Source organism: Amblyomma mixtum, chromosome 6 (genome assembly GCF_055824585.1).
Source record: "Amblyomma mixtum isolate Tamu chromosome 6, ASM5582458v1, whole genome shotgun sequence".
Classification (NCBI taxonomy): Eukaryota; Metazoa; Arthropoda; class Arachnida; order Ixodida; family Ixodidae; genus Amblyomma; species Amblyomma mixtum.
This window is the reverse complement of record NC_143017.1, coordinates 122,626,374-122,653,951: the sequence shown is the minus strand read 5'-3', so window position 1 is coordinate 122,653,951 and position 27,578 is coordinate 122,626,374. Positions and strand designations below refer to the sequence as shown.

The 27,578-nt window shown below is 47.5% G+C and overlaps 1 protein-coding gene across 1 annotated transcript in view; it reads left to right on the top strand.

Moving 5' to 3' along the window:
• Positions 1-5,126: 5,126 nt before the first annotated feature.
• Positions 5,127-27,578, top strand: part of LOC149340249 (acetylcholinesterase-1-like) — a 51,116-nt gene continuing 28,664 nt past the window's right edge. Inside the window, exon 1 of the mRNA XM_089550698.1 lies at positions 5,127-5,234. The gene's annotated coding sequence lies outside the window, so the exon portion shown is untranslated. The remainder of the gene's footprint in view (positions 5,235-27,578) is intronic.

Here is a 27,578-nt window from a genome sequence, read left to right as displayed (position 1 = left end):
CATTAAATGCGCTTTCGCGGCAGCCTTTCCACAAAGTCACCGACAGGGAGAGGGAGAGTAGCCAGAGTTACATAAGCCGACCCACACGACGCGGTTGCCCGAAAGAGCGGACGACCCTGCGGTCGACCGCGTACAATGCCAATTACCGGTGGGAACACGGAAACGGCCATTTGCGAATTTTCGCAAACCGCTTCGTCTTCTCCCGAGCTCGGCGAGCACTTCCCGGACGCACGCACGGTCTACGCGCGCCGCGAGGCTTTCTGCCTTCCTTCCGGCAGGAAATTACCAATACGGCACGAGAGGCCATGAGCATCAGCACGCCTCTCCTGTGGTACCAACCGCGGTACAGAACTACCGCCTCGAGGAGAGATGAAGTGGGAACGCTCCTTTAAATCCCGCACCATTGCTTGTTTGCAAGAGCGTATCGCACACGTACAGATCGAGAAAGACTCACACATACACAAACACTCACACAAATATACCACGCAAGCACCAAGACAGACACTTTATAAAGGCCCGATAATACAGAACAAGCGTGCGTTTCACGGGTAATCAAGCCCATGGGTTTCTCAGCGTCCTAGATTGTTGCTCGGAGCGGATTTGGGCGAGGAGGCAAGAGGCCGTCGCCTTCTCTCCTCATTCTGTCCATTCCTCACCTCTACCTATGGAACACTGCGCAGTCCGCAGTCGCGTGCCTCTTGTCTCCCATATACAACCGCGCCGTTATATATACAAGCGCGGCCACTCGTGTTGTGAAGCCGATACCGAAGCGAGCGAGCGGGCTGCGCGGGCTGGCGTTCATTCGTGACGCTCGCTGAATGAGCTTAGGGGCCCCGGGTTGGGGTGCAACCAGTTTTGCCTTCACCCCATAGCCCACCGCGCGCTCTTCTTCCCTCGAGCCTCGGAGCTTTTCTCGAGTGCTCCCAAGGAGATTACTTATTGAAGTCGCGTCTTCGGCACGACCACGGCGTGCATCGAGGGGTCGCACATATGCAACCCCCCAAGAAGTGGCGTGAGTGAGTGTGCGCTGGAGTTGCTTGAACAGCGATGCCGATATGGAGCGGCGGAGGCAGCTCTCGCCGGAAGCTACATCCCAGTAACGAACAACGCTTCCGGGGAAGGGGTCGAAACGCATCATGCGCATGCACTTTCCTTCACGTCACTACGCTTGGTACGAGTTCTGTCGGCCCAACGAGCCATTGTTCTGGCAAAGTCAGGCGCCTGCTAGGGCGAATTTTGGGGGATCGCGGTCACCGGTCACGCGATCTAGGAGCGAGAACGGTTACGGTGACCTGCTCGCAGGAGCATCTGGAGGGGTGAGGAAGCGCACGGGCACTAGGGGAAGGTAAGCTTTGTGGCACGCCGACTCACGTGATCATCGCCGGATCGCCCTTCTTTGGTAATGCGCTCTGTATTTCTGCGCTCATTCAGCTTCGTGTAATGTGCCCGGCTCTCCATGCCGTGAAAGATGGAGCAAACCACGGCACTCAAGCCTCTCAAGTTCAAGACGCCCAACCAAAACACCCAACCAACACGCCCAACGAACGTTACTGTTAGAATAGCATATGCAAATGCTCCCACAGTGTGAATTAGTTCAAAAGAAACTAACCTGATATACTCTGAACGTAAATCGAATTCATGGCTAAGACCGTTATCTCCATTCGGATTGAGCACTGGCTGAATATGGTGAACAGGGATAAAATTGAGGGCAACCGGGACACAGTGTGAAAGTCTTGGGGCTAAGCGAAAACCTTCACGCACATACAAAAGTTCTCAAAACTGTTCCGTGGAAGCGCTCAGTAACTTAGCGGGATACAAGGTGTCGTGCACCTACGTCAGTTTGTGTTTTGGGTCAGTGGAGCTGCACTGATAACCGTAGCAAGGGATGCCAGTTGCGCAGAGTTCTGCCAAAAAGGATATATTTTGTTCACAATGACGTCTCTGGGTACATGGTTTCGTGCTGCAGGGGTAGCAGTGTAAGATGCTATTAAGTTTCCTTCCTGCAAAGCACTTTGCAACTCCTGATGCTGTCGTACAGTGGAAATGAAGGTGGCAATTTGTTTTTCGCTCACCCGTCTAGTAGGGTAGCTGTTGATACTGCGCCGTAGAACAAACTTGACAACTTCTCTTTCGTACACTGTTCTTTAGAAATGAGAACAGTAATTACGCTTCGCGCTCTTGGATTCGAAGAATAGCCACTACCACCATGCGTTAGAAATAGAAGCCACGACATCGCACGTCCGATTCTGGGCAACAGCAGAAGTAGGTGCACAAAGTCATCCGCATCAACGTCCTGAGTCTCGAATGAGTCCGTTTTGTTATCCTGACCTACATGTTTGCTGGCGCTCCAAGTTACAACCTAAGAGCGCTGGCCCATACGGTATAATACTGCCATGGCGTGTACGTCAGCCGGCGTCTGCGAAATGCTTTGATGGAAGGTGTTGGTCGTAAAGGAAAAAAAGAGTCATTTAACGTTGGCCACCTAGCCGCATTTGATGTTTGGTCTTTGGATGGGATCATGGAGCGTCTGTCTGAAGAGCACTCTGGATTATTAAACACATAAGGAGATGCACACGACAGCATTGCAAACTGAGGTTAATGGTAAACAGTCTTGTCTCCGATGTACAGTCTTTGTCAAAAGTTTAGAGCCCAGGGTGTTTGCTTCTAAGCCTTGTAGCGGGACTCCTGAAGCATTCGTGGCAGCCCTACCCATTGGAGAAGACAGGACCAGATGTTTTTACCTTCAGGAAATTTGGAGCGCTGGAGATGCATTACGAGCCACACAGTGTGGCTCAGAAGCGAACCCCCTGGTCTCCAAACTTTTTACAGAGGTTGTACCTGCAGGTACGAGAAATGTTACTAAAGAACAAAGTTATGAAATAAGGTACAAAAGAACACCTTGCTGCTTTTCATTCAAGTAAACTCCTGAATCGAACTTTAAAAGACAATCGAACTTTAAAAGGATGCGTTTAAGATAAATTTACTATAAAAAGACCAAATGTGTGCTCCGCATTGGTACTTTGCAAGCAGTCGTTACAGCAAGATAAGAAAGTGTTTTGCTTTACATTGCTTCGGCCTTTCTCATAGCCTTCATAAGAGCGCAAAGATGTATACAAAGAGATTCATCACAGGAGAAAAATCAAAAGCAGCAGTCGTCTCGAAAAGCAAAGCCACACACACTGAAAAATCTCTGTGCGAATAATGCACAAACATTCTCATTTCCTGTCGTTCACATGGGCTTCCTCATTACCTAAATTCAGCTCTGCACTTGTCTCAAAGTGAGAGGCGCATTGTAAAACTGGTATTGCTCGGATTCTCCAAGCAATATGCCGCCGTGTGGTTGCAAGATCCTGGGTGGAACTGCCAGTATTCTCTTTTCATTCAGTCATGCTCACTTGTAGTTACTGAATGGTGTTTTGTGCAAAGTTCGGTATAATAATGATCGACTACCATTGCTGCTGTATATTTTGACGAGAGAACAGATAATACTTCTAACAAAAAGGGAATTGTATTTCCGTTACTTTTCGACGGATCCTTCTGAAGGATAAAGGATTCCGTTACTTTTTGAAGGATGAAGGATTTTGAAGGTTAAAAATCTGGTGCACTAAGCATGCAATGGGCGACGTAAAATCAAAGGTCAATTAATGCGACAATATCAACGGGTATGTTTCACTGCTGAATACTCTTCTATTGTGCTTGTCGACCTTATCAATGATTGTTTCAGTTGCAATCATATTAAAAATAAGGGGAAGTGATTTCAGAATTATGTCAGGAATAAATTCGCTTCTTCAAAGCTTTTAATGCAGTTTCCAACGAGTTTTTGAATGAAAGATAAAGCCCCGCAACGAATATAGATGTTTGCAGAAGTCGCTGGGAATTCTGTAATAAGGCAAGACTCGTGAGACATGTTAGCCAGTATTTTTCAGTTATGTTAGACTTTTTAGGTTGAGCCAGGGTAGCCGAATAGTAGAAAAAACGCTGAAATTCTGAGGTTGTACACGAAGGTTTAAAAGCTAAGTAAACGCATTTTCCAGGAACCAAAACAGCAGGGAGTGATCCACGTTTGTTGGAATTAAAGAAAGGAAAAAGTTCAAAATATGTCGGGAGTCGTCATCATCGCAGTCAATATCATCATCAGTCTAACTATATAGAATACACGAAAAGGTAGGTATCTCCCACTGAATTCTGATTAATCATGTTCCGTGCCAGCTGCGGACATATTATCGCCCCAAGCTTTCTAATCTCGTTCGCCTGCCTGAATCTGGCGCCCTCAGCCACACCTGCATCCTCCCAGAGAGAGAGAGAGAGAGAGAGAGAGAATAAATTTTATTGAACTTGTAGCCCACTATGCCGGGCTTTTATTCTCTTGGAATCCACTCTGACCGTTGATGACTTTCTATTCGGATTACATGCCCTGACCATGCCCATTTCTTCGTCTTAATTTCAGCTAGGACATCATAAACTCACCCTGACCCAATATGCTTTCTTCATATCTCTTAACGTTAAACCAGTCATTTTCCTCTTTATAGCTCTCTGCGCTGCCCTCAGTTTAATTGTCAGCCTTTACGTTAACCTCCAGAACACAAGTGCGCGCGCTTAGATGCAGTACAGCTAGGCTTCACTATCATACAACTTTCTCGAAAAAAAAAATAAAAAAGACAGCACACTGCATTCATGACATAAGCCGACCTTGTATTACGGCGCACATTATGTGATTCGTCTGTAGCGCCGCAAGCTCGAACCAAGAATCGGCGCGACGCGTGTCCGCTCCTGACAAGCGTGCTTTCCCGCCGGGCACGCGGGAAGGAGGAAGAGGAGGACTCCGCGCCATCCTTCCGCCGCCGCCGAAGGAAGGAAGGAAGGGACGGAGCAAAGGAGGAAAGCGAAAGCGGCTTTGTTCCGTTCGGGCCACGCGCTCCTCACAGCAGCCGCCGTCCCCAGCGAAAAGGCCGCGCGTTTATACTTCTCTTCTTTCCAGACGCCGGCGCCCCACCGCAACCACGAGCGTTCCCTTTCTTTCTGCCTCCACACTGCTCTCTTCTCTCTCTCTCCTGTGGGTAGAGTGGTTGGGGGTCAGCCAATGAGCGGCCCGTGCCGGGCATACGTAACGCGAATGTCGCCGGCGCAGATTCCAGCGTGAAAGCCACCGCCGCGATACGATCCGGCAAATCGCGCCAGCACACCTTGAGTCGCGCCACACTGTCCCGTTCTGCACGTGCCGAGACGACGCCCCGGTGAGTTTCGCTTTCTGTCTTGAACCCACGTGTTCGCCCCTCGCTTACTGACGCTGCATCACGTCGGAGCGGCCCGTGGCTTGTGAAGCTGCGTTCAAGCAGACACTGTCCGGGTCGGATGGTACGAGAATCGTCGCGCTTCGATGAAATGATGTAATCGATGAATGACGTAACCGAAAAAGGAACCTTCTTGCCACGCTTATGTAAGAATGTAGAATCTATCTTCGCACGAAACGCGTAACACTGGGAGCAGTCTAATGTTAATATATATATATACTTAGTTCTGGATGATCAGAGCCGGTTGTGTCGTGACGTTTCGGGAGTTGGCCAATTTCTATGTGCTTAAGCGCCGAGAGCATATAAGTCCCAAGTTCTGAGCGTGTGTTCTTGTGACAAGCAACCTACAAGAAACTACGCATTGAATGGAGTGGAGCAAAATGCACTTAGCGGTCACTGTTTCTTGAACCCCTTCATCAGTCGCAAAAACCATGCCACAGGGCTTCGGACTTGTCCTACCTTCTGCTTGCTCTGAATCAGCGGTCAGAATCAGCAGAGTGGTAGCGCCTAGAACGAAAAAAGTTCAACGCCTGTCTTGCCCTGCTATATAACTGGGCCGGCACTACGTTAGACTCAGACCACGCGTGATCTGTTACTGCTTCTTTGGGTTTACGCAGACGAGAACCAATGTGGAACGTAGATAGGATCAGAATTGGACGATGCAGGGGAAGCCACGTTAGGTACCGAATGGGGCTAGTCTTACATCTGATCGCAATACGCAGGCTTGCTTCTGTCGGCAGGGTCAGTGGATGCTGCAAGGCTTTTTTGCAGAACGAGGTCTAGCGTAACGCCTTCCGCCTTTTAACTTCTTCATCGCGTAAGTGCTTGTGTAGATACATGGGGCCAATGTATGAAGTAGCTACATAACAGTGAAAATAAGCCGCGGGACCCATAAAACGAAATTATCGCTGTTCTGCCAGTAATTCCGTAACACTTTTTTTTTGGGGGGGGGGAGAGGGGGGGGGGGGGCAATTTCACTTATCGATTTCTAATGCTTGTGAAAAGAGCGTTGTCGTGCGACTGGCAGGCTCGCGTTCAGATGTTGCTATGACTGAGCATCTCATGGCTTAATCTTCCTCGGGCTTTTCGTGTGAATGCCTTACCAGTGGAATCATTTCATTAACATTAATAAGCGCCTTCATCGCGCAAATGGGCATGAAAATAAAAACGACTGAACCGTGCTTCTCGGCATTGAAGCTTTTTGTCACAAGGCGTACAGACTGTGCTTTTCAAGATACTTGTTGCATAGAATTTCACAAAAAAAGTTAAAAGATCACTTGCTTCTTGACGTTCATTTGCACATTCATGATAGAAGTAAGTTTTGACTCCTTCCCCGCAAAACATGCCAGTCGTCTACTTTCGTGTGCTACGCCGTGGTGTAGAGGGCTAGTGCTCAGTTTTTATAGAACTGAATGTAAAACTGTGCTTCAGCAAACTGCGCAGCAATGCCCAATGGTAAAGCTTACTCCGCGTAAAGCTTGTCTTGTTACATAAGATCCTCGAACGCGCGCGCCTCACCATATCAGAATTAAGCTCTGAGTTTTCAACAAAAAAAGAAAAAAGGATGGAACCGTGCGATGTTTGCTCCAGATTTCTTGCTGTGATTTTCTTATTGTCTCCACGCCTTGACGAACCCACGGGAATAGCTAAGCGTAATTTACCCTTGCCGCACAGACACTTGAAGCCTTTTAGGCCGCAGAACTTTTCAAGCACCAATGACGCAGAGCCCTGGCGCACGGTCGGATTCAACTTTCACAGAAAAGTTCGTCTAGAGCTAGAGGTATTTGCACCAACCCCCCTGACGCAGTAAGAGCAGAGTAAATGTCACTTTCTCATCGCTTTAGGTCTTAGCGTTCGCAAAAAGCTTCAAAGTTAGTTTTCTGGTTGCTGTGTGTATCAAACAACTGGATTTGCAAACAGGAGAACGTTTGCGATGCATCTCTCTTAACGTAAAATTTTACTGAACACTAATATTTTTTTAGATATTTATTTTGTGTTTCCATGTGACATTTGGTTGGGCCCTAGGATAAAAATATCAATGGCCTTCGAAAATACGGATGCCGCTTGTGAAGCCTTCATCGAATCGATAATTATGTGAGAGCGAGAGAGATGTCTTTTTAACACTTATGTTATTGTCGAGCCCATGTATTCTCCGTGCCTCGTTTACACTGATGCCGTCAGTGCGCTATCGGGTGGAGCCATGCACCCACAGAAAGCACATGTTACCTTCAGAGTTACTTATTGATTTACACCCGTAAGTGTTCCGTGCCACAAGGGCGTTAAGCGCATGTTATATCACAACATGCTTTTGACTCGCTGCTAACGTTTTGTATGAGCTGTGACCATTTTTCCTTTTCATTCATTGGTTTTGAATGGCTTTGGATGAGGTGATTTCTAATGCTAAAGGCCACCTCAGCAAACGTTCAAGGACATCAATTTAGTTTCTTCTCTATGGTTATAAGAAAATTTTCTTTCGCGAATGTCTTAAAGTGTACGTTGCTGTACACTACGCTTGGAAAAGACAAAGATCGGTTACGCAAAATGCGACCAAGACCGGGGGGAAAGCGTTACATAATGCGAACGATGGTCTTCGCGAGGAACGCGGTCAAGGCAAAGGAAGTGAAATGCATCGGCAGACTCGTTGTGGGCCGTTATACGTAATACCTTTGGGAATACATGCATGTATGCGCGCGTAAGACAACAAAACGAGCACTGCCTACTGATGATGAACTTTTGCATAACAGCTTCAAAGCGATTGTTTCCTAACCTGAAGAAGTGAAGAAGATGTAAGAAGGAGCCAAGAGCTATGGGAGAAGGCAGGGAGATTTCAGGACCAATGAAACGATTTGAGAAAAAGAATTACACCTACTCGAACACGTTGTGAGAATGAGTACTTAACAATGTATACATATGACTGGCGGTCTCAACATGTAACTCTGTCTAGTAGAGAGGAATGTTACGTTAGGAATTCGTGCACAAGGTGTGTTCAGCATTCGCTAAAACTTCCAGCGAATGCCAGTTATTAAAGAAACTCGTTAGTGCGCCGGAGAAGATCCTGTTCCTGCAACGAATTTAGATAGCCTACCACTCAGTTAGTAGCGGCGGATATAACCTGAGGAGCAGTTGCAGTTAGCATCTATATAAGCGCAGCTACAAGAAAAACCGCCCATGTTTTTCAACTCTTCGAAAGCGGGAGAAAAAAAAATTCCTTCTCCAGGAAGTGAACCCGCAGCTACTTGTAGCCTAGGGCAGTCCTACCTAATGAGTGCAGCCGGAGAGCTGGCAGATCTCACGGTGAGGCAAAGCTGATCCACAATGGAGAAGGGCTTACATTTTAGCGCAGCGCATTTAGGGGAGTCCCACCCAATGGACTACTTTGTTAGCGCTGTGACACGACTTCTGGAATAGAGGCTGTGATCGCTGTCTTGCTATAATCTTTCCCGCCGTCAATCACTACAGCAGAGAAGCGCATCAATTTTCTGATTCTCAAGACGCTCTTTCAAGAAACACGGCAACTGCAAGAAAAAAAAAAAGACGGTGATGAAGCCTCGCTGTCTGATCAGAAGCCGGGGTCTGCTACGCGGTACTGGTTAAGTCGAGGCACGACTCACTCGCTTCCTCTACTGCTCTGTTTTCTGAGAGGAAGCACCGGAATCTTCCCCGACAGCTTCGAGCAACACGTGGCGGCGGGGAGAATGAAGTTCACTGAAGGGGGTGTCACGAATATAGCGCACGTGGGTCGCCGACTGCTGCCACAGCGGGCGAGCATGTGTCTCAGGTCGTCGACGGATGCAGCATAAGCTGTACATTTGTTTATTTTTTTCTTGCTCCGTGGAGAAAGAGCGGCGCGTTGTATTTAAGTTAGAGAGAGTGCCCGGTTAGACACCGACGCCGCGTCACGACGGGAGGCTTAAACTGCCGCAGCACGCACTTTCCGCGTGCCAAAACGGACGACCACAAGAGCTCAACCGCATGATGCCCACCTGAGCTTCACCGAGCTAGCGGAGCAAATCACACAGTGTGTTATTTTTTCTTACGTAGATTTTTTTTTTTAGTCATGACTGTTTAGGAGACTTTCTTCAGGGAAGAAGGCCTCGGCATCCTATAAGTCAAATGGTCTACAATACCACTGACGCGTTAGCAGATGTGCATGGCATTCACCTTGATACAAGAATCACATGATGCACCCTTACTGAGCGTGTGATCCCGGAGGTGTGACAAATGAGACCAAATGGACGCTGTGTATATGTTGCTCAGCAATGAGGACATTAAAAGGAAAGCTATAACTAAAACGAAGAATTACTAGTATTCAAGTTTCACTATAAGACTTTTTCTTCAGATGCCGACTTGTGGGCTGTGCCTACCGTAATTACGGTGACCTTCATGACAAACAATGACAAACCTGGCCACAGACCATTTCGCGAAAAGTTATTAAATTCAACCTTCTCCTGGATATATTAACCACTGAAATTTCGACCTTTATTAAGCCGTCGTCACCAAGTCAATCGCTTGAAGATCGCTGTGAAGCAACTCACCCAATTTTACCAGATGCGCTGGCCCCGCAGCTGACGGGTCGGTATCATAACCGACTTGTCGCGACACAGTGCCGCGCGCTGATATTCGTACTTTATCTTCAAACAGTACGTATGAAGCATGGCATGAGCCGACAGTAAGCTCGGCTGCACGGCTGGTTGTCCCATGGCTAGGGCCTCGATCTGGCCTGCCTCATGACACGAGTGCACGCTGGCGTTTTTTCACCTTTTGAAGCGAAAAATTCACTACGGGACCTCGGGCTTCAAACGTGGGCCGTGTAAATTTGACCTTCAGCTGAGTTAGAGGTCAAAGCATGAAAAAGAGAAAAAATAAATTTAATTAATATTCATGACTGGGAGTCCCGCGGCTGCGCGAACAGATCTCTTTTAAGGGCCGCTCAGAGAGACCAGTAGGCTATTGCCTCATTTTTTATTATTATTTTTATTTGTTGCATGGAAATAGTGCCGAAAAAAAAAACCTGTGCATGCTTACGCCGCAAAACACCAGACCACAATACCCCTGCATGACCCCACCTTCCAAAACATCAACAGTCTGGTAGGCACACACACGCATCCAATAGGGGAGCCAGCTAGGCGGCTCTTGCAGGGCAGCTTATACTCCCCGCACCAAAGCGCATTGTTCACGAAACACAGATTTCGACGACCGTGGTGATTCGGCGTGACGGTCCATCATGCGGCTCTTCCAGAGACTAAATAGTCCCAGCAACATAAATAGATCATATGACACAACGCAGTTTTTCTCCACAGGCAAAAAACGGTTACTGTAGGGCGTAATGTCAACGTCCTTCTTAATTGTTCGCTGTAATATGTCCCAGAAGAACACAGCATCATTGCACAGAATAAAGCAATGTAAGAGGAAACCGTTCTGAACGGCTGCATCTTGAAACACTAGGCTATCGCCGCTGCCAACACGCCTCATGTTAAACTACACCACTCTGGCGTTGTGCATTGGAGAGCGTCGTGTTCATCAACTTCTCTCTGCTCCGTCCCGTGGCACTGCCTGTTCATCGTCGTCTTCTACGTAGCACAAATCCGTGCTTCGCTCCGATTCGAATGTAGTAAACATTCTGTGTAGTTTTTTTTTTCTACTTCTGGCCTTCATACTGATAGAGCATTTGATTTTCCTTCGCAGTTTCATGCAATTTTTTTTCCATTAGGATATATCGAAATTTAAATAGGTTTTTAATCTTCCCCTGCCGTAGTCTGATTTCTTGTACTTTTATATCTACTGTTAGTTATATATAACCTGTATTGTCAAATCAGAGTATTTATTTATTTATTTAAACTTTTTTATAAGCATTTTCCCTTACAAAAATGCTTCTTGAGACAGTGTTGAAATTCTCATGAGCAGACTCAACATGCCATGTTGAATTTTTGTTGTTACCAGGATGGCCTAGTGTTGATGAATTATGAGGCCGAGTTGAAACTCATTGGAAAAGTGGCCCCCGTGTTAGAGTCTAGCATTCTCAATTAAATTTCTGCATAGCTTTCATGTTGAATTCATGCTGAAATTACTGGGGTGAATCAACACATCATTCTGAATCTTGGCTGCTGTGGTTAAAGAACAAAAAATCCTAGGGATACATTCGTATTGCTCCAGATGTACCGACTACCAATGCAATTTCGGCAGTATATTCATATTTATTGCTTCAATTTCTCGTTAACATGAAGCTGACATCCCCAGTCGTGTAGGGCTCCACACATACGCACAAACACACGTGTGTGTATATGTATATATACATATATACACTCTCGCCTTACACACCCATCAGATAAGAGCATGGAACAGTACTGCACACGAGGCTATAACATGAACTGCCTAAGAGGTCATCTTAAGTGGAATCTCGGCTTCACCTTTATATAGTCCAACTCAGGAATGTACGGACCTGGGCAGGTAGTGGCCTGCCGATCAGCAAAGTTATGTGAATTATTACTATTAATATTTGTTCATTTTATGTGTAGTAGTAGTAATCAAGGTCACATGCAACGTTCTGTTAGTTGAAGACCTTGATTCATTCATAAACAACATAAATAAAGTACTAATTAAGCGGCCTTTTTTATGACCGCACATACGAATTCTCCGAAGTAGGTATGCCTGAAAGAGCATATTGCACTATTAGCACTTTTTTCTATGCAAGAAAATGACTCTGAGCGGTTTACGAGAGTTTTAACAGGTGCTACATGCGTTCTTGTTATGTATAATGCGATAAGGTTTATTTTACACTATGCATGTCGAACTGATTTCATTTAGTTAGGCTTAGAAACGGCTTGCTTGAGACGATTCAACTTAAATTCAACAGAAATTGCTCAACAATTAATGTGTTGACGACGCTCAACAAAAATTTTGTTTAGCAGGTGTTGAGTAGTCTCAACATACATTGAGTTCATGGCAGTTTCCAGTTGATTCAACAAGAGCTCAACAAGGCGTCAGCTAAAGCTCAAAAGTCATTTTTGTAAGGGTTGATTGTATTGTTCTAGCGTTTTAGGGTTCTGGAGCGATGAGCTCGCATTTTTACCTGTGTGCACCCTTTGTCAAAAAGTTTAGAGCCCAGGGGATCTGTTTCTGAGCCACGCTATGTGGCGGGATATGCGTTTCCAGCATTTCATGCATCTCGAAGTTGAGATGAGATGTTGTACTCGCACCTCAGGAAGTCGGAACTTTCACGAGTACCATGGGAGGCCCACTACCCGGCTTACAAGCAAACCACTTGGACTCTAAACTTTTGGCAAATGCTGCACATTACAAAACTGCACTCTCACAAAAAGAAGCACACGTAGAGTGCTCGGCGCGGCTAGTAGCTGGGACGGGGATAAGTGTAGTACAATTTTGTAGTAACAAACTCTACTCGATAGGCGGATGCTTCAGTATCGCCTTTCTGTCAGCCGAACTACACAAGTAGAGGCCTAGATATCCAGAAAACAGCACGGGAACCACGAACAGCTGATTGACGTATTTCGTTGAATTCAAGCTTCTGCACACTTCGATAATGATATAGTGCGAGACTCTACCGGTAAATGAAAAAAAAAAAGTGGTTGTCATACTGAAACTGAGCGAAACTGGCGGGAAGCAAGCTAGTATGTCCAGTCTCGATAAGTGAATGGTAAATTTGTTCGGAATCAATGAGGTTCGAATTAACCGGCGTCTTTTTAATGCTCTTGATGCCGACGGGACCGAAATCACTAGTTCTATTAAGCGAGTTAGAATTAGCGAAAATTAGTCTGCTATTGCCACCACAGGTGTTTTGCCTGAAGTTAAAGAAAAATTATTTAAGCACACCAAATGCGCATTAGCCAATCATGACGCGTGTAAGGGAGAACTTCTATATAACCATCAATCGATTACACTTCACCCGCTGCAGCTCAAATGAGACAAAATTAAAGCCAGTTGATAAAAACAATTTAAACTCCTTTACCCACAGCGGTCACATGCAAGCCGTTCAATGTAACCAGTCCACCAAGTATTGCTGAAACACTGCCGTTGTCCTGAACTCCATACATATTCTCGCCTCAGAGCCGCGCGTCTGTTCGAAGCACCACAGAGCTATTCCCGGCCCATACGAAGGTCACGGCGAAGGACAGAGTCTAGGAGGGGAGTCAGGAACGCCAGTGAAAAAACAAAAGCAAATCAAACAGGAAAACGTAACAACGGGCGTTGCTTACAAGCGCGCATTTCACTCGCTCAGCGGCTCGCGCTCCCAGTCGACGAAGCGGTCGCGGAACAGATAATGGTAGACGCGGCCGGAGCCGGCGTCGTTATAACGCTCTCTCGTCGGCACCCGCGCATGATATCGTTACGCAGGCAGGCGCCTCCGACCTAAAAAGACGCTGGCGCGGAGCAACGGAAATGAATAACAAATGCAAGGAAGGCTTATATGAACTGCGGAGGTGAAAGCATACATGGAAAGCGCATAACATGCTAAGGAGAAAGAGACCCGTTCTCGCCGGGTCAATTGACCGTGGCAACAACACGGGCTCGCTCGCACGCGCTCTCAGCCTTCGTGTGTGTCTCACGGACACGATGCTTTCGGGGACTCGCCCTCCTGCGGCCGGTAATGGATATAACGTCCTCTCCGGGGACATGCGCGCGAAAGTGGGAAGGGGGGCGCGGCGGCTGAATGCCTGCATGCGGAAGCTACTTCCGGGTGCGGGCTGCGCGTCGCGCTTGAACAGGGATTGTGGAACGCGAACGCGTAAGCGGACGGCAAAGAAACAGACTATGGTTGGCCGGCTGACCGGCTTTTTTACAGCCGGTGAACGGAGAGGGTGTTGAGATCTCGGGAGTAAAGTAGCACACCTATGGATTCACACATACACACAAACAGGTCTCTCAGCGTGAGATGCACAATCTAGTAAAACATGCGGGCATAGCGTTGGCTACTACCCACTTCCGATTATGCTTCGGGTTTTCAGCCTTTCTTTTTCTTCCTTTTTTTCCTGTGTGCACTTCTGCAGTGGAAATTTACCCAGTCGCGGACGGGGAGCAGTCTAAACAATCGCGCGACTTCCTCTTCAATTATTGTCCACTTCGGATTTTAGCGGCGTATGCCTAGGAAGCGAAGTTTATTGTTATCCTGTTGTTTTTGAGTCAATAGGGACACATATCGTAGAGATCACGCGCGACTTTCCCCACGCAAGAAGTGTCTCGGTGGGCAAAAACCTACGAATAAAAAAATCTTACAGCTTTCTCGTTCAACAGCAAAGCACGGCCTGTGCGACACTATGGATCCACGAGTACTTGGAGACATAGATGGTTCATTTACTGTAGTATGTCTTGACGTAGTCCTTCAGTTAGAACAAGAAAAAATTGATATTCTTTGTGCAAGGGAAAAAAAAGTAATTTAATGCGTCGTGTCCTTGCCCGGGTGTTGCTTTCAGCTAGTGATGACTTCCTCTTTCTTGTTTTGTCCCGCGATTAAGAATTAGCAGCCTAAGTTGCAATCCAGTCATCTTATTCGAGAAGCTGTCACGATTTTGAAAGCTTTGGTTCACTGATCTCCTACTGCTGTCATCTAGTCGAAGGTTAAAATGCTATAAAAACTAATTCGGAACGCCGTCTAGATCTCCCTTACAAATTGCGTAAAGAACACAGAACTGCATGAAAATAGCATTGTCATGACGGGGTGTACACAGGGCTGAAACAGAAAAGCTTTGAAATTATATAATTCTAGTCAATTGAGATCTGCCCCTCAGAACTTTTGAAAGCGATACTCACTCTAACTCAATGTAACCACTTGCATGCACTGCAGTCACAGACGTCTCACCCCGCTGAAGAGCATTGTAAACAGCGATGTTAGTTTAATGAAGAAAATTGGGAAGTTCGGTCGAAGTGAATGCCCGATTCACTAAGCTTGGGACAGCCACTGCGAAGCAGGGTCATGTCCTGAATCACGCTACAGCAGAAGCAAAAGCACGGATCTCAAATATCGTAATAATGAGCGATTGCCCTTAATGCAGTTCATTTTAATCGCGCACTAAGTGCGCTATCCAGGCTCGCGAAAGGAATGAGCGTAGCCGCTGCTTCCTGATTCTCTCTAATGGAGCAAAAAGAAACCGGAGCGAACTCAGAGCCAATACCAGGTTAGACCGCACCGCAAACTGTACGAAACAAAGCGCAACTGTAAATATAGGGCAATGAATATATATAAAAAACCACTAAAAGACTCTTCGCCTCCTTGCCGCTGAGCTGTGCCAAGTGAACCGTCTCCTTTGCATCGAGACCCCATTGTTTCCATTGTTTAGTGCGGACGGGTAGCGGCACTGTTATATAAGAACCCTTGATCCCACGCGCAACGGCGGACACTGCGCGCGGCGTTGGAGGGAGTGGCTCCCGCCGGCCTGTATCACACGGCGTCCCTTCGCACGTATTACACGTGGGCGCGTGCGTGTAGCTGACCGGGTTTGAAGACGAAGGAGAGGGTACCACTAATCGGCAGACCAGGAAGTGTTTCTGTACACTGTACGTACTGACTCACACGCACAGAAGACGCACGCACAAAGAAAGACCGCCCGTGAGGCAAGGAAGTACGTCGTGCTGTCGGCCGACCGGCGACCGCGGCAGCGAGCGGACGGAAGGACAATCCACAGGGTGTGAATGCCGCTGCTGCCCTGTACTGGATGCGTCGTCGTCGGAAGAGAAAGTGAGAGGGCCGAGTAGAAGGACGGTCAGCTCGAAAGTGTCACCGGTCGGCGAGTACGCGTGTTAGCGGGGTCAGCTTGATGACGCGTAGGCTTTGACGGGTTTCCCACTCGCAGCTTTTTTAAAAAGGCGAACGCCTTACTAGCTCCACCACTAGAAAGTTGGGTGGAGTCTGCGTGTGTACGGAGATGGCATAGAAAATCCCAGCGATGGCAAGAAAAATAGGGTGACGTCATCAAGTGGTTATATGACGCACACGGTAAGCCGAGCACCCCCATTTCAGACATTCATATACATGTCGTTCGTCTACTCCTCGCTGGCCTCCTCAATGTGGAGCTAGCTTTGCCCACAACAACCTTACCAAAACTGTTACGCAACCGTTTGTCGTACAGCGTTCCGGGGGTGTCATACGATTTCTCGTAGCATATAGCCTACACGCACTGGTCAAGTTGAAGGCTAGTTTGCGACAGGGATTCGAACCGACGACATATGCGCCTTCAATTGTTTGCCTTCCCAGACTCTTTTCCTCTTCCCTTGAAGGGAAACTGCATAGGTTTTAGAAATCAACGAGCTTAAGAGGGTCGAATTTGTGAAACTTGGAGGTAAAGCATGCGAAGTCTTTTTGGGCTAGCACTTGAAATAGTGAAGTAATCGCCGATTAAAATCCGGGCGCCCTTCAAGCTTCTCCGCAGCGCACAACCCCAATTGGGGTGCGCATGATGACGTCATCGAAGGTATCGGTACACTTTCAACGTACAAACGCGTGTTTTGAAGGAAAAAAACCAACGCCACTGAAGGAAAACCCCGCCGAGAGTTGTTTGGCAGCGTCTAACGAGTCAGGGCAGGGTGTGGCTGACGACAGCGGTAATTTGAAATCATACCTCCCGTGACGTCACGCCGAGTTTCCCTGCACTCCTCTGGTGCATTGAGGAGAAGCGCGAAACTCAATCGTCGATTACGTCATTATTTTAAATGATAGTGCATAAACACTTGGAATGCTTTACCTACAGCCTATATAGATTTGAATCTTTGAATATCGCGAAATTCTCAAAAAAGTGCTGCAGTTGCCCTTTAAGGCGCGGTTGAGGTGTCCACCGAGATGTGAGGCAGTTACTGAGCCATTTCATTTCCTCAAAAACCAATTTTCCTATGAAAGTTGTAATATGCAACCGTTCGTCGTATAGCGTTCCGGGTGGTGTCCTACGCGCGTGTGTGCGTGCGGGTGGTGTGGTGTGGGTGTCAGTGCACCCAGGACAGTAATGCTTTCGCATTCTCACACGCAAGCAGTCTTAAGTGTCTCTGCTGAATTTTTTGTTTTTAATGTGTCGTTCGGGGATAACACATTAGTTTTCATCGAATGGTTTGTGGCGTTTTCCACGACGTTAGCGCCACAGTATTGTGTCAAATGTGAAGCAAAATGAAAGCAGTTAGGTTTGTTCTTTAACCAAGAGAATAAAATCAGTTGTTTTTTTCATTACTTTGGCGCTAACTTCAATGCAGAAGTATTGGTGCACGGTACGTTTATAATTCAGGAGCGTTGTCCTATGTGATCTCAGCGAAAAAGGTATTAGAGGAGCATACACGTGTGTTCCAGTCCATTTCACTGTGTTCAAATTGTGTAAACATATAAACTCAGGCAGCGTTTTTCGTGTCCTTTTATAGCCTTCATTCCTCATTTTGGTTTTTTATTCCTTCTCGTCTTCTTACGGAGCCCGAACAGGTGTATAGATGCATACTTAGAACCACTAATTATAGAAGCACTAAGAAACACTTAGAAACATTAATTATACCGTTGCCTTGTTAACATGTCTTCTTAGGTGAAACTAAGGTGCATGGAATAATCCTGTAGAGCGGTTGCAGATTCAATGAACTTTATTATATTGCTACCATGTGTAATGTGCGGGTACTGACGAAGTGATTATCGGCCTTATTGACGACGACTCTGATGGTGCGCACATGGGAGCTGCGATCAAGCCTAGACCGTTTGGCTTCCACTAGCGGAGTGAGATTCCTTGTAGATACCTCCCTGTAACAATATGACGGAGTGAGTAATAATACAGCGCCACCTCTAGCCCAGTATAATAACATAGATCTTGTGAAAATCTATTCCGCACTAATTCTTTTTGCCCGGCGTGATAGCCTAAAACGCATTGTTATCCCCACAATCGTTCAGGTAGCCAGTTGTTACAGGATTTAATAAAATTAAAGCGTCTCCATGTATTATGCCTTCCCTCAAGTGGCCTTAGTGCAGCTGTTTACGTAATAAAGTTGCGCATTATTTTTTTCGGCGAGTTGTTAACTTTTTTATAGGAGCGAGAAGCGATGTGACCTCTGCTTAGCTGTGCTTCAGATGCTTAAAAATAAGCATGGTTGAACAAGGCGCAAGGTGGATAAATGTGGAATTTAAAACACACTATGTGGCCTTCATGGCGAAATCCAGGGCAAAATTTTCCGGAAGACAATGCGACCAGTCTCCGGTTTTTCCCCACACTGGTCGCTAAGCAGGTTAACACAAACGCTAATTTTGGCGCGGTCACGCTTCGTCGCGAACTTCACTTACCTGCGGGCGAAGCAGTGTGACGCTGGTGGCTAATCGTTTCCAACGACTTCAGTGCGAGCTGAGGTCATTGCGCAATCCATGGATGGCTACGCAACCCCGCCGGATGCCAGAGTCGTAAAGGTTTTAGATAGAATGTTTTATCTACTTCTCGTTCTTTCGAACATCCAGTTCCCCGCTGGTACACTCTGGAGGAGGAAACCACCCAGTATCTCCTCGTGAATAAAGCGTTTATTTTGAGAGGACAGTTCACTTGCCATGTTTAGAACTCCCTCGCGGCCCTGAATAAAACCACTCGCCTGTGACTCTCAGGTCTCAGACATCTCGAGAACATCGGAAGCTAACCGCAGCATTCGCGATTCCTCCATCCATACGCCAAATGTTAGATGTTTGGCTTTCTTGCTTGACAAGAGAACAAACTAAATTAAATAAAAACTAAATTAACTCCTGCATGTCTTTCGTTGTGGGTGTTCTCTTTTCGCTAATATTGGAGACTATTAAATTGGACTTGGTGGAGGCGGATCTGCAAAATGAAGAAGAAGGTAAGCACCGGAGGCCATGGAATTCCGAGCAAGAATCAAAAGAGATATACTGCGTGAGTTCAGAAACATATGCTATGCTTTTTTTTCTTTCAAAACTACAGGTGACGTTTTCGGGACAGGTGTGCGCCGATGATGTCGAATGTGTCTGACCCTCCCGGCAGGCTGAACCTATGGTTCTTACCGCCCTCGTTCCCACGTACATGTCAAGCAGCTGCCTTTTTATAGCTCGGATAAAATAGACACGGTGGTCATGACACCTCTGACACCCCTGACCGCACCATCCGATCCGCCAACGCCACACCTGTGGTTTCAGCTATGCCAAGGAGTGAACTGAGCTATGCCAAAGCTGATGATCACGATGTTCTGATGATCGAAAAGGATAAAGAGAATAATGAAAACCTAAACAATGGTTTGGTTTGGTTTATGGGGTTTAACGTCCCAAAGCGACTAAGGCTATGAGAGACGCCGTAGTGGAGGGCTCCGGAAATTTCGACCACCTGGGGTTCTTTGACGTGCACTGACATCGCACAGTACACGGGCCTCTAGAATTTCTCCTCCAAAGAAATTCCAGCCGCCGCGGCCGGGATCGAACCCGCGTCTTTCGGGTCAGCAGCCGAGCACCATAACCGCTGAGCCACCGCGGCGGCAAAACCTAAACAATGAGCTACGGGGAACCAGCCTCAAGATTCGGCGTTGTTTTTTTTTTTTCTTTTCTTGCCACTTAAGGGTCAGGCACTTTGACGCTTCTCCCTTCTAATCTGAGAAGAACAGAGCCCGCATGTTGCACACAAAGACGGGCGATTTACCTCCGCAATCAATCATCGACGGCGGCACCGCGGCCTTTCCTACCAGCACCCTTCATAACAAACACACCGACAAACACGCACACCGCAGTGGTAGGTTCGTGGCGTTACGCAACTCCATTCATTTGCACGGTCCGTGAGACCCCATGTACCCGGTTGTGAAGAAAGCTCCCGAGAAGGATGAAGAACGGGGCACTTTCGGGTGGCCTCTTTAAGGTCACTGGAACAGGAAGCGGAGCCCAGTTCCACAGTAAGACTGAACATGGCCGGACACGCCATCCGGCTCGCCCGTCGACGTCACGCGCCACTGTGCACCCACGGAACCACTTCACCCGCATGCAAACTCCGCGGTAGCGACGACGCGAGCCACATTATGGTTTATTTTGCTTTGCGAGATAAAAGTTGAACGGGGCATTTTTAAGGGGTGCCGCGCCGTGAAGAAAATAAGCACGCGACTGTTCTCCCGCGAACCGTCTTTCAGAAGTGGAAGAGGTTGCGGCGTGGTCTCAGTGCACCGGGGGAAAGGGGGTAGGAAGGGGGATAAGTTTCGCGCGCGCTGATTCTTTCTCAAAGCGGTCGACCTTTCCTCAACCGATAACAAGATTGGCCGCAGTCGCCTTTCAGAAACGGAGGGCAAAAAAAAGTGAAGCCGGGTCGGATCAGAGAGGGAGGCTTTGAAACTAGACTGCGTATGGAGAGCGGCCTGTGGTCGGCGTCGATGACGTCTAAGCGCTGCCTAGCGTCGGATAGAAAGACGCGCTCTGCCTGTGCGACTGCCTGTTGTGTAACCGACGCTTGGGTAGAACGTTCAGCTCCTGTAGCAGTTGTAAGGTAGAGGCGCTGAGCGTGCGTCTTTCTGTGAACTTCGGGTGCAGGAAAATCCGCTGGTGTGTTCCATATATCGGCGCCGTGCTCTGTGGGCTGCGGCCGTGCGTAACAGTTCTTTTATATTAGTCTTTGCTCGGGTTAGAGGAGAGTAGTCATCATTCTCTGCGCTCGTCATTCCATGACGCGTGACATGATCGAGACGGACGAACGTGTCGTGGCTCACCAGGGTAAGTGTGTATTCTGTATGTTTGCTTGTTATTTGTCTTTGTAGTTAAACGCCTCAGTATTGCGACGTTACATTACGTCTTGCGTCTACATCGCAACCAATTCATTAGCGATTAAGAGCACAGTGACTATCCTGTGACTTTCGATAGAAGTATGACTTTTTTTTTTTTTTTACTGAGCTGTCATGTCTGTTGTGGCTTGAGCTAGCAACAGAATATCTGTATTGGGTTGGTTTATTGAATTTCATGTCCCAAAGCGACTCAGGTTATGCGGGACGCCGTAGTGGAGGGCTCCGGATAATTCGACCTCCTGGGGTTCTTTTACGTGCACTGACGTCGCACAGTAGACGAGCCTCTAGCGATACGCCGCCATCGAAAAGCGACCGCCGCAGCCGGGGTCGAACCCGGGTAGTTCAAAATTAGCAGCTGAGCACCATAACCACTGAGTTACCGCGGCAGCTGGGAATAACTATGACATAGCTGAAAAAAGAAGACAACTAGTAAACCCTAGAATGTAACTGTCTATCTATTTGTAAAGAAGGGCGGTGCTAGCAGGTTGTAGGGTAAGATCAGGACGATGAAATAGACGGAGACCTGGAAGGACTATAGCGAGATGTATCTGACAGAATGAAAGGGTCATAAAGCAACGTTATTTTTAGAATGCATAACGTGAGCACAAGTAAGAAAAAAGCTTAAGGATGGCTTGGAGCAAAACAGCAGCTAATGAAGACGTAGTGGTGCTGTCAACGGTATCAAAAGTCGGGCTAGAGTCATGCGACTCCAAGCAGAAGCTTCAGTTTTGTGTCTTTATATGTGCGTTTCCAGGTTACATGCATATCTGGTGACATTCTTTTATGCGGGCCAGGAGAACAGTCCCAATTAAGAATGCAAGACAGAGTGCAAGTCGTTAAAAAGACAGCCGAGAAAACAGTTATAAGCATTATAATTTGTTTTGTGTCCTTGGCCTAGGCCTTGATATGTGATGGACGTATAGATACTATGACTGGTATTATGCAATCTAGATTGATCCATTTTAAGTGCAGCGTTGAAAACAATCCGCCAAACATCCATTTCCTTCCGTTACTTCCTAGTATTTCTAGACAAATCCGTTTTCGTTCAGCGTGAATCGCAAGGGATGAACAGGTATTTGAGCAGGCTTTTAATATTTCATCGTCCTCATAAATGAAGAAAACGTGTAGAGAACCACAATACTGCTTCGGTTTGCTTAACTTTGCCTTGGTTCAAGAATGTGATGGAGGCGATAATGGGGGGCGATGGGGGACATGTAATTCGAAAGTATAGAAGAAAAACTCCATTGATCGAGCTTTGCAGTTACTTCAGTGTAATGTACGCATTGCTGGTGTCACGATGCTGGAATGGAGCTGAACCACACGCTGAGTACATATTTTAGCGAAAAGAAGTGGCCGTTATGTAGTCTATAAAACAAGCACAGTTCTGTGTCCCCTAAGGTCTACTATTTTTCCCACTAAGGTATGAATGCTTCCATGTAAACATAAGATAAAGGAGGTACGGAGGGGTCTTGTGTTAGTATAATTCATCCCGTTCCTTTTAATTCCACCGCTTCACTCGTGCAGCGCTCAAAAAAAAAAAAAAGGTCACCAAGCATCTTGCAAGGATAACACTATAAAGACAGTTCGGTGACGCTTCACATCGTTACTGGCTTTCAGTGGCGTTCTATGTCGCCATAGATGCGCTATTTCACTTATCCTGGAGTTCTTGTTCGTTTCCTGTAATTGACTTTTACTTTCTAAATTCAGGCATTATGTTTGTTCGCCAGTATTGCCATATAAGCCACCATTTCAGCGTAGCGTTTTTCATAAGTGGGCGCTTTTCCCGTCCAGAACGCTTTCCCAGAGAGATCTCCGACTGAAGGTGTACACTTAAGCTCTGGTCAGCGTCGGCACAACCAACACCGATGAATTTGTTTCAGCAGCACATCTAATACTATGGTCTTCCTTCTCATTTTCTTTTTCTGGGAAATATAAAGAGTATTGCAGCGTGCTTGTGATTAATTTTCTTGGTCTGTTCTTGGAGGAGCCGAGGGGGCTTTGCCGCATCACCCACGGCCCAACAAATAGTGTTCATTTGTTAATGTGTACAAGTACACCGAAAAGGTTTACTAACGCAGCGGTAAAAAATGATTAAGATGGAAAAGCTGATGTAGCCGGCAGATATGTTAATAAATGCTGGCAGTATACCACGGAAAGTCTGGCAGGCTGAGCCTTGCTTAAGTGGCTTCTCCAAGAAGGCGAGGATTGAAGCTTACCAGGTTGCTTTGTTTCCACGTAATGTAGGCGAGTCCGACAAAATATTGTTACCGTGGGTGAAGAACGCGGCTGGCTGGCCCGGAAAAATGACAGCGAAACCAAAGCAAAGTGCGCTGTCTTGTCACGCAGCGTTCTCACGTAAGATAATCCGCGTAAAATACCTTTCCTAATCGCCAAATAAATTTACGCTATCGTGATAATGCGTCATCTTCTACGTGAAATCTCGCAAAGTAAGATCCGCATCTCGTTCGCAGTAAGTGTGATGCCGCGTGCACGCAACGAAGAAACAAAGAACTCGGCCGATAGCGCTCTTCCCGATCACGCGCGACCTTTCCCGGTTCTGTCGACAGGCACGACGCGAAGCCACGACCTTTATCCTCCACCACATCCTCGCCGCCGCCCCGTGCTATTGCGGCGCGCAAATCCGAAGAGCGCGTCCCGGAAAGCATGCGCCGCTTTCGCTCGGAGGCAGACAACACGTGCTTCTGCTTCTTCTGCGAAAGCGCTACTCTCCATTCTACTTCCTGATAGCGGCAGGTCAAGTAGCGAGAAACCAGGGGCGGAACAAAAACCGGACGAAGAAAAACGACGCCGATCAGCGTCCGGTCATCGCCGACGCGGAAGTTGGCGGTGGCGCGAGGCATAGTGGAAGTGGAAGGGAGCTGCTCCACTTGGCGTCTTCGCGATTACGTGAGCGCGACGCCGGCATAGCTCGCTCGCGTAACGTCCACGTAATAGCGGCCGCCGGCGTCGGTCATGCCGACGCGAGCTGTGAGGAGGGAAATCGAGGGGCCAGTGGGGAGGTACCCCCCAACGGCGCCGGTGGGCCTCACTGGTCCACCGGGAACGGCGCGAGGGAAAGATGAACAGTGAGGAAGAGAGAGAGTTTGTAGAGAGGGAGGAGGACCGGCGCTTGTGGCCGCTCTTCGGGAAACGAAAAACAAGAAAGCTAACGGCGAGCCGGCGGACGCGCGAGTCAAGATCATGGCGAAAGGAAGGAAGTGCGCTGGCAGAGCGGACAATGAGCGCTGCTGCGATGCGGCGGCGGCGGCCCAACACCTTGAACTTGAGCGACGCCCGTGATGTTGGTGCCGCCGCTCGGTGTTGTCAGACTCAGTGTTTGCACAACTGTGCTGGGGTCCGTCTTAATGGCTCCTCCTACCTTGACCGAACGTTCGTGGTCGTTTCTGTTAGAAAGAGTCGTCGAGAAGTCTGTATTGCTACGCCGCGGTTTGCTCCTAAACGGGATTTCGCGGGTGCTATGGTTTCCTGTGCTGCGGCTGCATTTTGGTTCAGGCGAAATTGGAATAAGATGCGGATGAAAGATGAAGCTATCGCTACTAGTTAGAACACCGCGCGAGAGCCTCCTGTAGTGGCCAAGTGGTCCAAGTCATCATGCTTCGGCGCCGTATCGCGGATCCTGGTCGGGGCTGAAGTTTCTTTTTTTTTTTTCTCCTGCATTTTAGCCAAAAAGTTTGCCTTCATGTTCGTCTTCATGTCCGGCCTCATGTGTGCCTTCATGCTCGGCCTCAAGGTTCGCCGTGGTTTCCGGACGGCTCCGACTGGATTTGCCGGGAAAGATAGTTAAAAGTAGTTCATGCTGAAAACACTCGTGCAGTATAATCCACTCAAAAGACTCCGGGCGGCAGACAGTAGGAGTTATTCAATGCGACTGCGCGCCTTATTGCTCAGGTGGAGGCCCATTGCCCGCATGAACACACGCGTCCAAAGCATGGTTCGTAGCCGTTGGTCGCATGCCCTCTTTATTATTAAAGCCTGCCACTGACTCCCACAAATGAAGAGCGAGGTCAGCCACGAGGAGTTCCACTTACTCGACACGGTACATCTGTTATGGTGCTCGGCTGCTGACCCGAAAGACGCGGGTTCGATCCCGGCCGCGGCGGCTGGAATTTCTTTGGAGGAGAAATTCTAGAGGCCCGTGTACTGTGCGATGTCAGTGCACGTTAAAGAACCCCAGGTGGTCGAAATTTCCGGAGCTCTCCACTACGGCGTCTCTCATAGCCTTAGTCGCTTTGGGACGTTAAACCCCATAAAACCAAACCAAACCAACATCTCTCTTTCTTTTGGCTTGGAGACGATAATCCAGACTCCGTCTGGTGCCTTCAACGTTATGTTGCACCGGGTTTGGCACGCCTCGCTTTTGTCAGGTGAAGACCCTTGCTTCGATACTTATTGTGGTGCAGGTTAATAATGACGTCCATACGCAATGATGTCCCTTAGCCTTACGGTGGAGCTTCGTTTGGAGGCCTCAGTGGCGGGAAATAATTAACTCTTACCTCGTCATAGTGCCAAAGTCATCGTTCCAATGGCCAAAACAATTCATTCCGTTCATGGCAGTGTCCCCATTAACTCGCAGAAACACTGTGTGTTCACGAGCGCGTTTCTAATACTGACCGCATCAAAGCAGAAAAACGCAATATCAACACCGTGAGGCGGGGCACGTACTTCTGTTGTGTTGTAATCTAAATTCATCTGTGTTGTCTGCTACTGTTTTGTTTTTTTTTTTGCACAAATGTTCAAGAGATTACGCCCGCATTCGCCCGGATTTGGAACAGCATAAATATTGTTCCAAACTCGGGCGGCTGCGTGTGTAGTTCTGGAATTTTCTCCAGATCAGGATCGACCGGAAATGTCGGACATTTTCAATTGCGCAATCTCCTCGCGATGCGCTTGCTTCTCGCCGGTTCATTTATCCGTAATCTTTCCTGTACGGTCACCTCGCATATCATCGGTAATCTTTTCAAGAGCATCCGCATTTACTTCGCGTATTTTTAGTATTGACTGTAAGCGCATGTGAGCTCGAAACATCCAACCTATACATATTAAAATGTCGTCACATATCTTTTTCGCAATTTACTCATCTACTTATTTTCTTTCCAGTTCTAATGCCCGGTATTTACAGGCCTTACTACGGCAGCCATGGCCGAAGGTTCTACCAGATGTCCATATAAAGAAAAAAAAAAGCTTATTTAAAGAACTGACAAAAATAGAGTACAGTTACTTCCGTTTAAATGTGCCTTTCGCTTTAGCCTCTTTATGAAGACCGCCAGGGCATACGCAGCTAGGAAGGCAATAGGAAGACAAGCTTACGACCTCAGTGTAAAAAGAAACGATAGGGAAGCGCGACACTATTTGAGAACGGGACCGAGCGTCCTCCCTTGCGTTATTATGAGCACGGATGCCGAAGATGCGAATCAGATCACGCGAGTCGTGCACGACTTTCGTGCGCTTTGTATGCGCGATGCGTATTTTGTTCGCACTCGGGACAAACAGAGACGCGGAGCGATTCTTCGGAGACTCGCATTCTCGAGGTTCGATCTTTGTGAGCCGGTAATGGATTCTACGCGCGGAGCGGGAAGTGTTCCAACTGTCCTACCGGGTTCGTGCGTCTGAGCGTGAGCGTATATTTCAAGAAATATGATGAGCGGTGACGATATTCATTCGTTTGCTCAGTCAGTAGGAAGTGCGCGAACTCGGCAGTCCTCACAATAATCAGAGGCGTTCCCACGCCAGGTCCCTTCTAAGGTGTGAAACGATCGAGAAAGTTGTCAACCGGTGTCTCATCAAACTGTTCGCCTGGGACTAGGTGCTTTTTATGATCAGGGGTGACTAGAAGGACATTGTGATATTGGTTTCGGCTGCTGAAGACAAGTTCGTGGGTCCGATCCCAGTCGCGTCGGCCGCATTTAGGTAAAAAAATGTAATGCAAAGGATGCCCGTATACTGATATTAAAACGCGAGCTGAAAACCTCCAGGTGGCCGAAACTAATCCGAAGTCTTCATGTACAGATTTCTTAACTACAGATTTTTTAACTTAGCAGCATTGTTGTATTGCTTAAAAGTGCAGTGCTTTTATTTTTAAACCACTGCGTCATCATCATCATCAGCTTGACTATGCCCATAACTATACCTGTTGCTGTATTGACAACTGGGGCGGAAACAAAACTGGCAAAGAGATATCCAATTCGATGCTCATGAAATATCAGGCAAGTCAGATAGCGGAAAAAAAAAGAAAAATACGCGGTATTTTTGCCGGTGAGAATTAAAACTTCACGATACGTGCCGTGAGTTGGTCCTTCCAGGGCCGTAATGGCGCCTGCTCTTCATCAGCGCGTTTTTTTTTTTTTTCAAACCACGAAAGCGCGTGTTTGACAAATATACCACAAGTTCACAAGGCGTAGTAATCACACACGAAAAAAAAAGCCCAGGATTGCTGGTAAAAATATTCAGTCGGCCTATTTCTTGAATACTACATTCTTTCAACCACACGCCACACGAGCACGCGGAAGGAAATATCCACCTTGGACACCGAGACGCTCAAGAAGCAGCAGCTGT